This window comes from Telopea speciosissima, chromosome 5 (assembly GCF_018873765.1).
Source record: "Telopea speciosissima isolate NSW1024214 ecotype Mountain lineage chromosome 5, Tspe_v1, whole genome shotgun sequence".
NCBI classification, from domain to species: domain Eukaryota; kingdom Viridiplantae; phylum Streptophyta; class Magnoliopsida; order Proteales; family Proteaceae; genus Telopea; species Telopea speciosissima.
Genome location: NC_057920.1, coordinates 56,421,442 through 56,435,581, shown reverse-complemented (window position 1 = coordinate 56,435,581; position 14,140 = coordinate 56,421,442). Strand labels below are relative to the sequence as shown.

Below are 14,140 nucleotides of genomic sequence, written 5' to 3'. Positions count from 1 at the left end.
CACCACTATAGGTATTATATACCGGCGTGTTTAGGAAAAGAATTTTCTATCTATGAGCATGGGCTCGCGGCCTTTGCACCAGAGCGCGGGCCAATGGGAGCGCACGAGAAAGCATTAATCGGGATGGGATTTCTGCCTTTCATGGGCGCGGGGCGGTCAATTCGCACCATTATGTGCTTGGGCACAGGAGCTACACTCCCAGGCAGTCCTTTTTCCTGCGTTTTTATTATTCCTGTCACGAGTAACCAATGATTTTAATTAAAAAAATATTTATAAAACTAAACATTTTTTTGGTAAACTAAAAAACTAAAGGTATTATATATTGATTTTTTTTATTTTAAAAAACAATTATATAACTAAACATTTAGTAGAGGAAGAAAACCACCACTAAATGCTATTCTGTTTCATTTTTAATAGCTGGCTCACGTGGCTGGATAACAGACTTTTTCATTTTAATCATTGAAGAATGAGAAAAAGAGAGTGGGTAAGGTGTTGCGGGGGTGGTGGAAGTGGGCTGAGCAGAGTAAGGGTAGAGGTGGGCAAGCTGGGAGTTGCAGGGGATGGGTGATGGAGGAAGGAAGGTGAGTTGGGTTCGGGGCTTAGAGCAACAATGGGAGAGGGGAGGCGGCGGGGTTGAGGGTGGGGGCTTGAAGTTGTAGGGGTTGGGGAAGGGAGGGCAATTGCAGGGGTGGGGAGGGGAGCTGATTGGGGTTGGGTGCATGGTTTGGACTAGCAAAGGAAGGGGGGATGCGATGGAGAGTTGCAGGGGCTCTATGTTAACCCTATGTACATCCGCTTACACATTAGGTGATGCTTTGGTGGAGTACTTCATCGTAGTCAACTCCATCATTGTCAGCAACAAGGCCGTGTCTTTAAATACATCCTTTTTGTCCATCAACACATACAACGACTATGGTGGGGGCCATGCTCAACATCGTCAAGGGACAGGCTTGGATGCAAATGTTAGATACTTGAATAGAACTCATCCTCAAATGCTAGTCATTAAGGAGAGGATGCCCAAGTAATTATAAGTCTCCACATCCGATGTGGGATTGTTACTTTCACCTTCTCTGGGGAATCCCAACAATTTCCCCCTCCACGCAAAAAATAATCGAGATCTTCTCTATCTTCCCCTTCATGCGCCCCTTCATGCGAGAGCAATTCCGAGATACACTGGGGTTGCCACACACTGGCTCTACCTCAATTTTGGCCATGCCATACCTTGGTCCTACCACAACCTTGGCTCTGATACCACTTGCTAGAGACTTGGGTAAAACTCATCCTCAAAAGCTAACTATTAAGGAGAGGGTGCCCAAGTACCTAAAAGTCTCCACATTGGGTTATTTACTTCCGATGTGTGATTATTACTTCAACCTTCCGTGTGGAACCCCAACAGAATAGATTGAAGTGATAAAGGAACGAGAGTTTGAGAAGGTGGGATGCAAGAGTTAAAGCAAGGGGCAGGGATAACGATGTATGTGAGGTTTCTAAGGGAAGGAAAATGATTTCAACAAGGACGATGGGTTCCTAAAGCTATGGAATATGGAGCAGAGGTGGAGATGGGGGTGAGGAAGAAAGGATTGGGAGTTTCAAGGGACTCTAAAGATGGTAGATCTGGTGATAGTTTTAAAAGAGAATAAGAGGGAAGGGGATGGAGTTTATTGCTACCACAGAGGGTTGGGGCGGGAAAAGAGAGAGCGGGAGTGAGAAGGAGGTAGGGATGGAGAGGACTAAGGAATGGGGCAATGGCAAGGGTAAGGGAGATGGTGGGGGTAGGCAAAGATGGTAGGGGCAAGGGCAGAGGCTGCTGGAGGGTATGGAGGTAAGGGTAGGGGCTCCCGGAAGTGGGGGCGGAGGTGGTGAGTTTTTTTTTAAAAAAAAAATACTAATTACTTTTAGTGACGGTAAATGTACCGCACTAAGAGTAATTAATATTTTAAAAACAAAAATTAGATGGGGTAAAAGTGTTTTTTTTAAATAATAATAACTTTTAGTGGCTGTAATGTACTAAAAATAATTAACTTTAAAAAAATTTGTAAAAGGGACAAATAAATCTCCGCTAAAATCATGCATTTATTGAATTTTATAATAAAATAAAAATATTTAATAGTGTTAACTTACGGTTGCTAAAGACTAATTTTTAGTAGCAGGACAACAAAATACTATCACATAGCAATAGATGCCCTCACATTAGTGGTGGATTTCTGATGATTAAAAAAAAAAGGTAAATTATTTCTGGGCTGTGTTTGGACTTTTAGCGGCGGTAAATACCTTTGCTAAAGTCCCTTTATTTTTGGTAGTGGCAACATTCTCTAATTTCCCATACATAGACCGGCGTAACCCCCTCACTAGAAAGATCCGGCTCCTCTGCAGCGCACCCCTGAGGAATCCAATCATATGAACATGGGCAGTGGCATCTTTTTATCCTCCTAAGTGTTGGGTGGATGGTTGGATTCTTCAGTGTGGTGCACTAGGCACTGCACCGCACCTGAGAGGTAAATTTCTCTCTTTTTCCTCCCTCAACACATCTCTATATAAACCGTATCTCACCCTGTCCTAGAATCCCATTGGCTAGGTGTGAGGATTCCATCTACGCTGCCAGCATGACAGTCCCTATCCCCTAAACAAACATGGCCTAATTATGTACTCCATTCATCCAAGAGAATGAAAAAAAAAAGTACGCATGCAACGACCAAGGATATTGGAAGGGGGTATTTGGCGAGTGGCCACTATCAGGTATTGTCATCTTTCAATGGACGAGGGCGTAGGTCTTCAGCAAGTCTTTATCGCTTAAGTTTTGGTCCTTCCCTTTTGTTTGCTCTTCTAAAATTCTAATGTTTTAGTTTTAACTTAACCATCAATCAATAGCGAATCCTGAATACAAAGGACTGGATTCAATGTACTTCCTCCCTCAGTCCAATTCTTCCTTTCATTAGACCCAAAAGAAAACCCCATTCTCAAACTTATTCAAGGAAGTTAATTAGTTCATACTTCAAGTTTTGTTCTTGTCATTGTCTTTGTTGTTAATGAGGAATTATTTCTTTGGGAAAAAGATCTCTATTTAGTTGTGTTTCCTATGCCCTCTCATAGGGGACCGTGAGATGACGCCTCTGCCCCTTGGGTGTAGTACCCAGGGGTGCTCACCCATTGGCCCAAACGCTTGTGTAGAGACCAGGCGAACAAGTAGAGATCTCTTGCCAAATTTCTTTTTACTCATAACCTTATCATGGAAGAATTAGTCCTTAACAATTTGAGTTTTGTATCTTCTAATTTTTTATTTTTTTTTTAAGATAAACCCGTTTCACAGTAGGTCAAAGATTTTCTCTACCCATAGAGGATGGTTCACCCACTATCCTAGGGTTAACAAACCCCTTCTAGGGTTTTCGTATGTTTCATAATACCCTCCCGATACTTGTTTCCGCCCCTCGGTGAATGGGATATGGTGGAGAGAAACTCGGTCCTTACTCTTAATTGGTTTCTCTTTTGTTATTATTTACCAGAAGAAAAGACTCCAAGTAATAGAGAGACATTTTTATCCGTTTTGATCAAACTTTTGTCTACCAAGGCAACACCTTAATCAAATTAATTTTTCCCTAGGCTCAGTTTGTTTCGGCGTAAAAGTTTATATGGTAAATTTTACTTCGTAAATGTAAATTTTTACAAGTTGAGAAATTTTCTAATGTTTGTTTCCATAATAAAACAAACATTGGAACACTTTTCAACATTTAAAAATGTACATCTAAAATTTTTTTAAGTGAAAATTTCAAGTACAATTTTACACTGAATCAAACGGAGTTTGAATAACAAGGAGTCTGGATGCTAACCAAAATTTTTTTTTCTCTTTTCATGTGATAGATAATTTAGAGACATAGTTAGGATATTTTTTTAGGAGATGTGAGAATACTGAATCTTATTTGAAAGAGAGGCAGAAAATCGCAATCTAGATTAGGGTCTAGGATCCATCAACATGGCTTCAAATATGATTCTAGTGGAGACATAGGTCAACCAAGAGAATAAGAACTTGTCAGGTGGACCAAGGGAGCTGTAGGCACGTCGGTCCATTTGGTCAAATCAGTCTTCCTAGTTATTTGGTTTCTTTTATTAAATAATAAAGATTTTCATACTAAGACATGCATTATGTAGTAAATGATAATAAAAAAAAATTAAAAAAATCCAAATACGAAATTAGATGGATACTTACCTCGATGCATGCACTATAAAACAAGGGTTAGTACTCCAAATATAATTGCATAAAATTTAATCTAAACTATTATTGTCATCATAACAGAAAATTAATATATTCTGAGATGATTTTTTCTTTTTTTGGTGCAAGTATTCTGAGATGATTAATATAAAAAATCACAAAAAGTACAATAAGCATAAAATTAAAAATATTTAAAAATCAATGCACAAAACAACCTAAATCTTTAATTAGAATACAAACATGCATGAAACAACACAAACGAATGTAAAACAAAATCTATAAAGCATTAACTATTGGATTATGCTAAGAGCATAATAATGAACCTATCCTATTCTTATGGGATAAAAAAAATAAAATAAAAAAATATATATATAGATATATATAAATATATATATATGTAAAACCTCAGATAGATAACGTATGCAATGTAATAACAACAAAACTGAAAACATGCAAACCCTAAGAAGAAAAATTCGAATAGAAAATATAAAAGCATGTAGGAAAAATCTAAGAAAAAAAAAAGACTAAAGGAATATACTATTATGAAATAACTAAAAAACATGAAAAGCCTATAAAAATTAAAAACATTAAAACTCAATCAAATCTAGGGCTGTAAATGGATAACCGACAATCCGAATTTGATCCACATCTGTATCTGTATTCATTTAGAGATATCCGGACAAAAATCCGAATACTCCAATAAAAATTCGTCTGGAAAAAAATCTGAATACTTAATAATAAAAAATTAAGTAAATAATGATCTTAATGTTAGAACAAGCAAGGGTTTTGTCAAACCCGAATCCGTCCCCATACAGATATCTAAAACACGATTGAATAAAAAAAAGAGCAGGGAATGTAAGGTGTACCTTTCACCACGTTTATTGGTGTAGAAGAGATAAGAATCCACGAACAACAGCAATCCGTCAGTAGGTGTTTGCAAATAGCTGCGATGGGGATCTTCTGCAGTCTCTTAGACACTCCCACTGAGTTCTCTCCCATGTGGAGAAAAGAGAAAAGAATAGAGTAGTGACTGCAGTGACCCCATCATTAGTATTTATAATACTCCCCAAAATCCTAACCCACTTCCACAATGGGTCAGGCCGGTCTGGTCCATCTCAATAAAACAGCAGCATGCCACATCAGCCCTTGTACTTTTTTATTCCCATCAATGATCGACCCGATAATTAATTAAGCCCACACTTGTCGCATTTGGGAAAAATCCTAACAATCTCCCACTTGGACTAGATTAAGTATAAGGTCATCATTATCAGATGTGGCCATGGGATCTCAATATAACAATAATGCTACTAAACCTTGATCCAATTAGCAAATTTATTATTGTCGAACAACAGCAGAGAATACACCTCAACATACGGCATATCACTTTCTGTCAACTACAAACAAAGATTTACTTACTAACATGAACCGCCTTGAGATAATTTTATACAAGGAATGTTGTACACGTCTGTGATCATATAAATACCGTCATCATTCCTTACGGGTCCTCGAACGTATCATGAGCATTGTACGACTCATGGATTACCTTTGAACATCGTCATATTCGTTGGTAATCAAACGACTTAGTTTATCACCAATCGAACATCCATGGCTAGAAATAGCCGAACGACTTCGCCCGTCGCCAATCGAACATTCTTAGACCAAAATGACTTTCAACACATCAATCATATGCATACATGCAAATGCTATTCATCACATCAAGCAGAAGCAAAACGAAACATATATCCTTCAAGTACTCCCACTCAACAAGCATATCAAATAAAATAATACGAAACTCCCACTGATTAAACAGACACAAACAAAACATCACAAGTCTGAAAACAAACATTTAACTAAAAGTACTTGCAGGAAATAATTTAATTCAACTCAAAGTCATTTCCCTTTCTTGCAATCTTCTGCACCATCCTTCTTTTCTAGCCAAGCCTTCCTTGCATTACAGTTTCCTTTCATGTGTCCCTTCTGATCACACCAGTAGCATGAAATTTCATCAACACTCCTCCTTTCTTTATTGTATGGATGATACTTACCTTTCTTGAAAAATCTTGGATTCCCTTTCTTTGTTCCACTTCCAAACGCTCCTTTGTTCTCAGTCAGATTCGCACTCTCAATAGTCGTCATCTTCATGTTTCCTTCTTCTTGTGGCAGATAGATACCAGTTCTTTCATGGTCCATTTGTCCTTCTGAGCAGCATTCACAAACTTTATATTTGCATACACATTTGGGAGAGATTTGAGTGCAAGATGCACCAAAAGTTCTTCTTCTATAGGCATCCCAAGATCCCTCAACTTGTTCGCAGTGGAAGCCATCTTCAGTAAATGTTCTCTAACGCTTTCAGCACCATCGCCAACGTAATCTGGTTCATTAGATCCCCTTTCTCAGCCTTCTGAGACACCTCAAAAATAGCCTTTATCTCACTCAAAAACTCTGTGGCAGTATCTTTCACTTCAACACTGTCACGCAACGACTCAAGAATGGATTTCTTCATGACCAGTATGCACTTCCAATTAGCTATCACCCACTTTTCCATCTTAACTCTCTCAGCATTCGTACTCGCACCCGTTAGATCAGCAGGTTTTGGTTCTCGAAGGGCCATATCAAGGTCGAGCAGTCCTAGATTAATTTCTAGGTCCTCTACCCACCTCTTGTACTTGTTCCCAGAAAAAATAGGAATAGATGCCAAAAGACTATTTGGGAGAGACATCCTGTGGGAGAAAATTCATTCATGCAAATAAATAAGGATATATATACATTCCAACAACAACATGATCATATTAAATCAGCTAGCAAATGCAAACAATTCATACAGACTACTAGCAAGAACAAACAATGATCATCATCACATTGCATTTTGCCCTCTTGGGTCAAATGCACATATCTTTATCGCACAACAACTACCACGAGATAGCAACAACTTTCAAAAATCTTCCTCCACCTTTGGGTGATAGAGAAACCCCTAAGCTATGCACCTCAATATCATAATAATTTATCGCACTGCAACTACCGCGAGATGTCGATGACTTCCAAAAATTTCCTCCACCTTTAGGCGGTAAGAAACCTCTAGGCCACACATCCTAAATTCTTTGAGTACACTATCTTTAGATGGACACACTGCCTTTCCATGAAAAGATCAGTAGTTTTCAGAAATCCCAGCACCTTTGGGCAACTGGAACCCTTAGACCACTATCCCTTCCAACCTATGTGCATATCACCTCGTCAATCTTTGGTAACATTGCCTTTGGGCTAATGTCACCTATTCTGTTGCCTTGATAGAACCATAAAAGGATTCAATGGGCCACTTTGGTGGATCACCATTTTACTCTCTCATAATTTCTCAACCAGATATGCAGCAATATATGTGGAAGTAAATACATCGATCGTCCATAATGTGTTGTGATATGCACATTCAAGTGGCAATGGTCAACCCAAAATAGTCCAAATATGCTCAAAGTAGCATAAACATCCAAAACAGGTCCCTGAAAGTATTAAACGTCCCAATACCAGGTACCATCAGGTAGGTCTTGAAAATACGAACGAAACAAGACCAACCGAAGCCAAATCGATGCTCCACGCCCATTAAACCATGCATTCAAGATTATTAGAAAATACAAAAATTACCAAAACCATGGTCTCTATTTATACAAAATATGTCGAATTGCATATCAAAACGAAGAGCATGAAAAAACAGATACACTATAAAAAGTCACGTCTCAAAATTCATTCAAATGAACCCACACGGTCTATTTGAAGTTTTTTGGTCAATTTCCCCCCCTTTTTTTTTAGAACTGAACCGAACCAAACCGGACCGAACCCGGTTCACTTGAACCGAACCTCCGGCCCGCCCAACCGGGTCTAAAAAATTGGTCAGGTCTCGGGTCGGGAATCTTTGACCAGGTCAAATCTTACCCGGGTCGGTCCAAGTCAGCTCGGGTTAAACGTGACCCGCAAGCATCAAGGCTGACGTCAGCATCGCTATGGTTTTTTTTTTCTTTCTAGCGGCCGCCTGTGCGTGGATCTCACTCGCGGCTTCGTTCGGTCGCCGCGATTGTCTCGACGAACCCTTCGCACCCATATAAAAATATTCGACTTTCACAGGTGAAAAAATCCGACAGCGACAAAAACGTACGATTTTGCCAAAAATTCCGTTTTCGTCGTAAAAAACCCAATCCATGTTCTTAATCAATCGATCCTAGGTCTGTATGGTGGGCTCTGATGCCACTTGTTAGAATAAGCAAGGGTTTTGTCAAACCCGAATCCGTCCCCATACAGATATCTAGAACACGATTGAATAAAAAAAGGAGCAGGGAATGTAAGGCGTACCTTTCACCACGTTTGTTGGTGTAGAAGAGATAAGAATCCACGAACAGCAGCAATCCGTCAGTAGGTGTTTGCAAATAGCCGCGATGAGGATCTTCTGCAGTCTCCTAGACACTCCTACTGAGTTCTCTCTCGTGTGGAGAAAAGAGAAAAGAATAGAATAGTGACTGCAAGGACCCCATCATTAATATTTATATACTCCCCAAAACCCTAACCCACTTCCACAATGGGTCAGGCCGGTCCGGTCCATCTCAATAAAATAGTAACATGCCACCTCAGTCCTTGTATTTCTTGATCCCCATCAATGATCGACCCGATAAACAATTAAGCACACACTTGTCGCATTTTGAGAAAAATCCTAACACTTAAGGGTTTTTGAAGATTCAACAGGTAGAATATGAGGAAAAGAGAATCATGATCTAAAAGATATGGATTGAGAGTGAATTTTATCCGCTAGGAAGAGGAAGGTCCGGATTACACAAGGTAGGGGTCGAAAATTTGAATTTGATTTGCATCCAAATCCATTTCCGTTTAAAGGAATTCGTATTCGACCAGAAAATATCTGGATCCGATCACATCCGATCCGTTTACAAGCTTAATCAAATCAAATGAAAAAAGCGAGGTAAAAAATAGATAAATAGAGAAAAAAACAAAAAGCAAAACAAGAATATAGCCCGAAGGAGGAGCACAACTCATGCTCGAATGGCGTGGGGTACTAGTATTTTTATAGTTCTGTGTTTTTGGTTGAGTATTTTTATAGTTTTGAGAAGGCTTTGTTGCTCTCTTTTTTTTTTTTTTTTTTTGTGTGGTTGTTTGGAGTAAGGCTTCCTTGCTCTCTTAGGCAGGAAAGGAACAATTAATTACTTGAAACCGTCAGATTTTGAGTGAGATATTGATGAATTTGTGAAAAATTGTCAAAAGTAGGTATAATGTGTTTAAACTAATCAAGAATGAGCTTGAATCATTATTAACCAGAAATTGGTGGCTTTAAATCATGATTGGGACTCATAAAAGAGTGTCCAAGACATCTGTGAGAACTATGGCCTCTTTGAAGAGTATATCCGACGATGCGATCGTCCAATGAGTCTATATTGAGTCGCTACTCTGGGTTTAAAAAGTTGTCGCTCCTTCGAAAGAAAGGGACATTTAATTATGAAATTAAAAATTTGTCGTTTCTTTCAAAAGAAATGGAATGTTTAAAAACCTTAAGTCAACACCTAGATTAGAATCTATTGATTCACAAATTAAATTTGGCTTCAAATGACTCTTAGGATAAGCTAGTCTAACCATTAGATCAAGGTCATGTCAAGTTAATGTTCAAGGAAAGTGTTAGGCATTCCTAGGTAAAAATTGATCGTTCATTTATTTGATATTTATTAGATAATAAATATTGCTCATAAGGATGTAAACGGATCGAATTCGGTCAGGTAGTGGTATTATCATATTCGTATCCAATTATATTCGGACGAATTCAGATAATATCCTATCCGTTGACGTCTTTATCGTTTTATTGATGAGGGTTAAGGTTGAGACTTGAGAATTCAACAACTACTCTTTCTTCTACTTTACTTAGTCTTTGATTTTCTTACGTTTTCTATTTTTGATTTTATCTTGTATTTATTCTAATATGTACGTGATTCCATGTATCACAATGCATAAAACAATATATATAAACCAATAGAAAATCTATCTTAACTTATTATAAAACAAAAAAACTTAATCGCATAGATGGACACAAAGATATATTTCAGACATTTTATTATCGTCAGATTGATAAACGAATCGAACAATAATCGATCGGATAGGGGGATTATCATATTCGTATCCGATTAATTTTCGATCATTCAGATTCTCCTAAACAGAAACGAACGCGGATCGAGTACGAATTTTCAAATATCTATTGACATTCTTAATTTCTCAATAGATGTAAAACAAGACATACTGAAATCCAACCGCATTATACACTTTAATTACGGTTAGTACACAACGTAATTGGTTGTTCATTTTCTTTATTTTGTTTTAAATCTTTTTATCAATTGGGTCCATAGCTCAGTGGTAGAGCATTTGACTGCAGATCAAGAGGTCACCGGTTCGAACCCGGTTGGGCCCTTTTTTAAATTAAATAATTTTACTAAGTTGAACATTATGGAAAATGGCCAACTCTTACTTTAGAGAAAATACAAACCTTTGATGAAATTTTTTTTTTTGTTTTTTTGGTCGAAGACCCCTTGATGATCACGTGGCTGTATTTGTCATTCATGGATGAATCAAGAGGATGTTCTTAAACTCAGGATGTGTTCCAAATTGCAACCATTTCTCAGTGCAAATCCGGAGTTACTACACAATATCTATATAGGACATTCTAGGATTGTGTTTTTTCAGGGATTTCTGAAGTTTCTAGATCTTTTCTAAGGTTTTCCAAGGTTCCCAATGCAATTTTAGGCTTCTAAGAATTTTATGGCTTTCTTTATTTTTTGGAGTAATGGCAGCGGTTTCTACGCATCAAATTTGGAACAGATGGATTTTGGAAAAAGAAAGCAAGACATATGGAAAGTGGGGATAGAATTGAGCACAGACTAAATTAAGACCACACAACCTGCCTGAGAAATGAGGTTACACTTCCAATCCGAGAGTCAGGACTGGACCCGATGAAGGGTAGATAAGAGGGCAAGGGTAGATAAGAGGGCGACCTTCTTAGAGTGGTGTGCCCAAATATTTTGAGTTTGCATCCATATCTGGGACTTCAAGAATTCGCCTAATCTCAGTTTGGGTAGTAGTAGGAGTATTAGAGCTGAAGAAGATCCCACTCTTATTTAGTTTTTGATTACATATGGTGTCTTATTATTATGAGATGAATGTAATAATGAGATTATGCATGTTTACTTATTCGGTGAGCATTTCACTTGTAGATATAGTTAACTACCTATGATTTTCCAAGGTAAACCCTAACCAGTTCAAAACAAAAATAAATAGGAACATAATTCCAATAAAGGGACTCACTCAAGTGTTTGGTGAAGTCTGATCTCAGTCTAGAAAGTGCAGTGGTGATTTTTCGGCGGGCCGTTTCGCCTTCGAAACGTGTCAGAATGGCCTAAAAGTGTAGAGCTCATCGAGATCATAGATTTGATATATATTTTGGCATATGTTAGGTTTAGACCCGAACCAGACCGGATGGGTCTCTTGGATTTCTAGGGGCACTTTTGTACTTTTTGGGTTAGGGTTTTCCTATAAAATGTTTTTATCTCTTTGATAGGGGTGTGAGATTGAGGGTTTGTAATTTTTGTTTCAGAGAAGTAGTGAAATTGTTCTATTGCTCGGCCGTGAATGTAGCCTTCCTACTTGGGGATGAACCATGTAAAATCTTGTCTTGTGTAATTGTCTTCTCTTTCTCTTCGTTTTTCTTCTACAAAATCTGATCTCAGTCTAGAAAATGTTGTGGTGATTCTTCGACGGGCCGTTTTGCCTTCGAAATGCGCCATAGCCTAAAAGTGTAGTGCTCGTCAAGATCTTCGATTTGATATATATTTTGACATATGTTGGGTTCAGGTCTGAACTCGACTAGGTGGGGTCTCTTGGGTTTCTAGAGGCAATTTTGCACTTTCTGGGTTAGGGTTTTCCTATAAAATGTTCTTATCTCTTTGAGAGGGGTGTGAGATTGAGGGCTTGTAATTTTTGCTTCAGAGAAGTAATGAAATCGTTCTACCGCTCGGCTGTGGATATAGCCTTCCCACTTAGGGGAACCACGTAAAATCTTATCTTGTGTGATTGTCTTTTCTTTCTCTTCTCTTTTCTTCTACAAAATCGTCATTTTGGGCGTTATTTTTCTAACATCAAGGATCATATTCTTTTCCAATCTTAGTTTTGCTCAAGTCTTGAATGAAAAATATTTTTTAGACCCTCTTCCAAAGTTGTGGATACCCCACCCTTCTATTTCATGGTGTTCTAATTTAAGTATTCCATTTTTCATTTTTTTCATTACTTCACCGTTTCCAAGTTCTATTTACATTATTGTTTTGCATGGTTGAAGGTGAGTGTAGCCTGACCTCTCTAGGTAGTGGAGACACCCACCTCATGGTGCTTTTGATTTCTTTGTTTGGTGTTGTCTTACTAATATTTTGATAAGTTTCTTCCATATTACAATGGTTCTTTTGTTTTGTTTATTGGGAGAATGTTTTCTGTGTCAGGGGTGCAAGCTTCGCCCAAACACATGGGGGGGGGGGGGGGGCGTGAAATGACCATTGTGCCTCCTTGAATGGCAGGCCCATGTGTTTGGGCACAGGCTGTGCTACGAATCTACGATACAGAGAACATCAGCCCTTGTTTATTATACTCTTCTCACTTTCATGGCTTTCATAATCTCATAGTGTGTGCATGTTTACTAATAACCCTCTCTTTGTGTTAGTGATTTATATTTTTTTTATCTCATGTTCGCATTAGGAGATCCTCATGACATGTTTTTCTTCATTCACACTCCCATGCATCATTTGTTTACATCATGCATAATGGTTCTTTTATTGTCTCATGCATGATGTAGATATTTTTCTTTATGTTTTCAGTAGGTCTTTGATAAGGCATAAAACACCCCACCAATCAGAAGCTACCACATGGCCGAATCGAGCTCGACGGGAGACCGGGCTAACTCAATCTTCGACGAACCTTACTGCTTGGCCGAGCTCGTCGAACACATCCAAGTCAATCGAACGCTGAGCTGAACTCGTTCGGGTCGGACGAGGCCAACCCAGTGGGCAGAGCTCTTTGGCCGATCTCTGGCCGCACGGCACGACAGATCAGTACCAACCCAGAGATCCCCCATCGCGGCTGAGCAGTAAGCCTGCCGACCCCACAGTCCGAGCCTACTCAGGTCGGTCTTGATTGGAGCACCATAGCGCGGCCAAGCTCACACAACTAGTGATGACCCTCAGGTCATACAGGCCGGGGCCGAGCTCCTAAGCTGAGCTCTGAGGCCGACCTCCTAGGCCGAGCCCTCATCCACAGAAGCCACCATAACGTCCCACCAGGGATCGCGGGGCCACGTCAGCACATCCCAAGAATCACGGGATAAGGATTGATCTACGATCCCGGCCCAATACGAAATCATACTTTACATGGACTCTTACCTTAATAAGAGCCCGACCCCGAAAATAGCTCTCCACTCCGCTCTACGCGAGAGTGCCTTCCAAAAGAAGGACTCCTACCATACTAGGACTCTCCCAACCGCCTCATCTCATCCTCACTCTATAAATACCCAGGTATGGAGCACCATTCCGCATCTCACTTTTTACTAGGTGTTACGCTGTTGCACTGGTGATCTAACTTGAGCATCGGAGAGTCCTAGGCCTGTGTGGCTCTCTTGTGCTCATCACTTGGTCTTTGCAGGCTCATCCGTGGGCGAACCAAGCATCGGAGATTTTCACACGCAACAAATTTGGCACCGTCTGTGGGAACGACATCAGCAAGTCACCGTTATTTCTACCAACTTTAAGAGCAACAATAATGGTGCACACGAGATCAAGGCAGCATGGCTCGACTTCCCATGGGGATGAGCTACAACCCGTTGTGCAGGCAAGGCGATCACAGCCCCCTGAAGCCTCGCGGCAGGGTACG

At 39.4% G+C, this 14,140-nt stretch overlaps 1 non-coding gene across 1 annotated transcript; it reads left to right on the top strand.

Moving 5' to 3' along the window:
- Positions 1 to 10,574: 10,574 nt before the first annotated feature.
- Positions 10,575 to 10,646, top strand: TRNAC-GCA. The gene has a single exon. It is a non-coding gene; the product is annotated as a tRNA-Cys (tRNA).
- Positions 10,647 to 14,140: the final 3,494 nt, after the last annotated feature.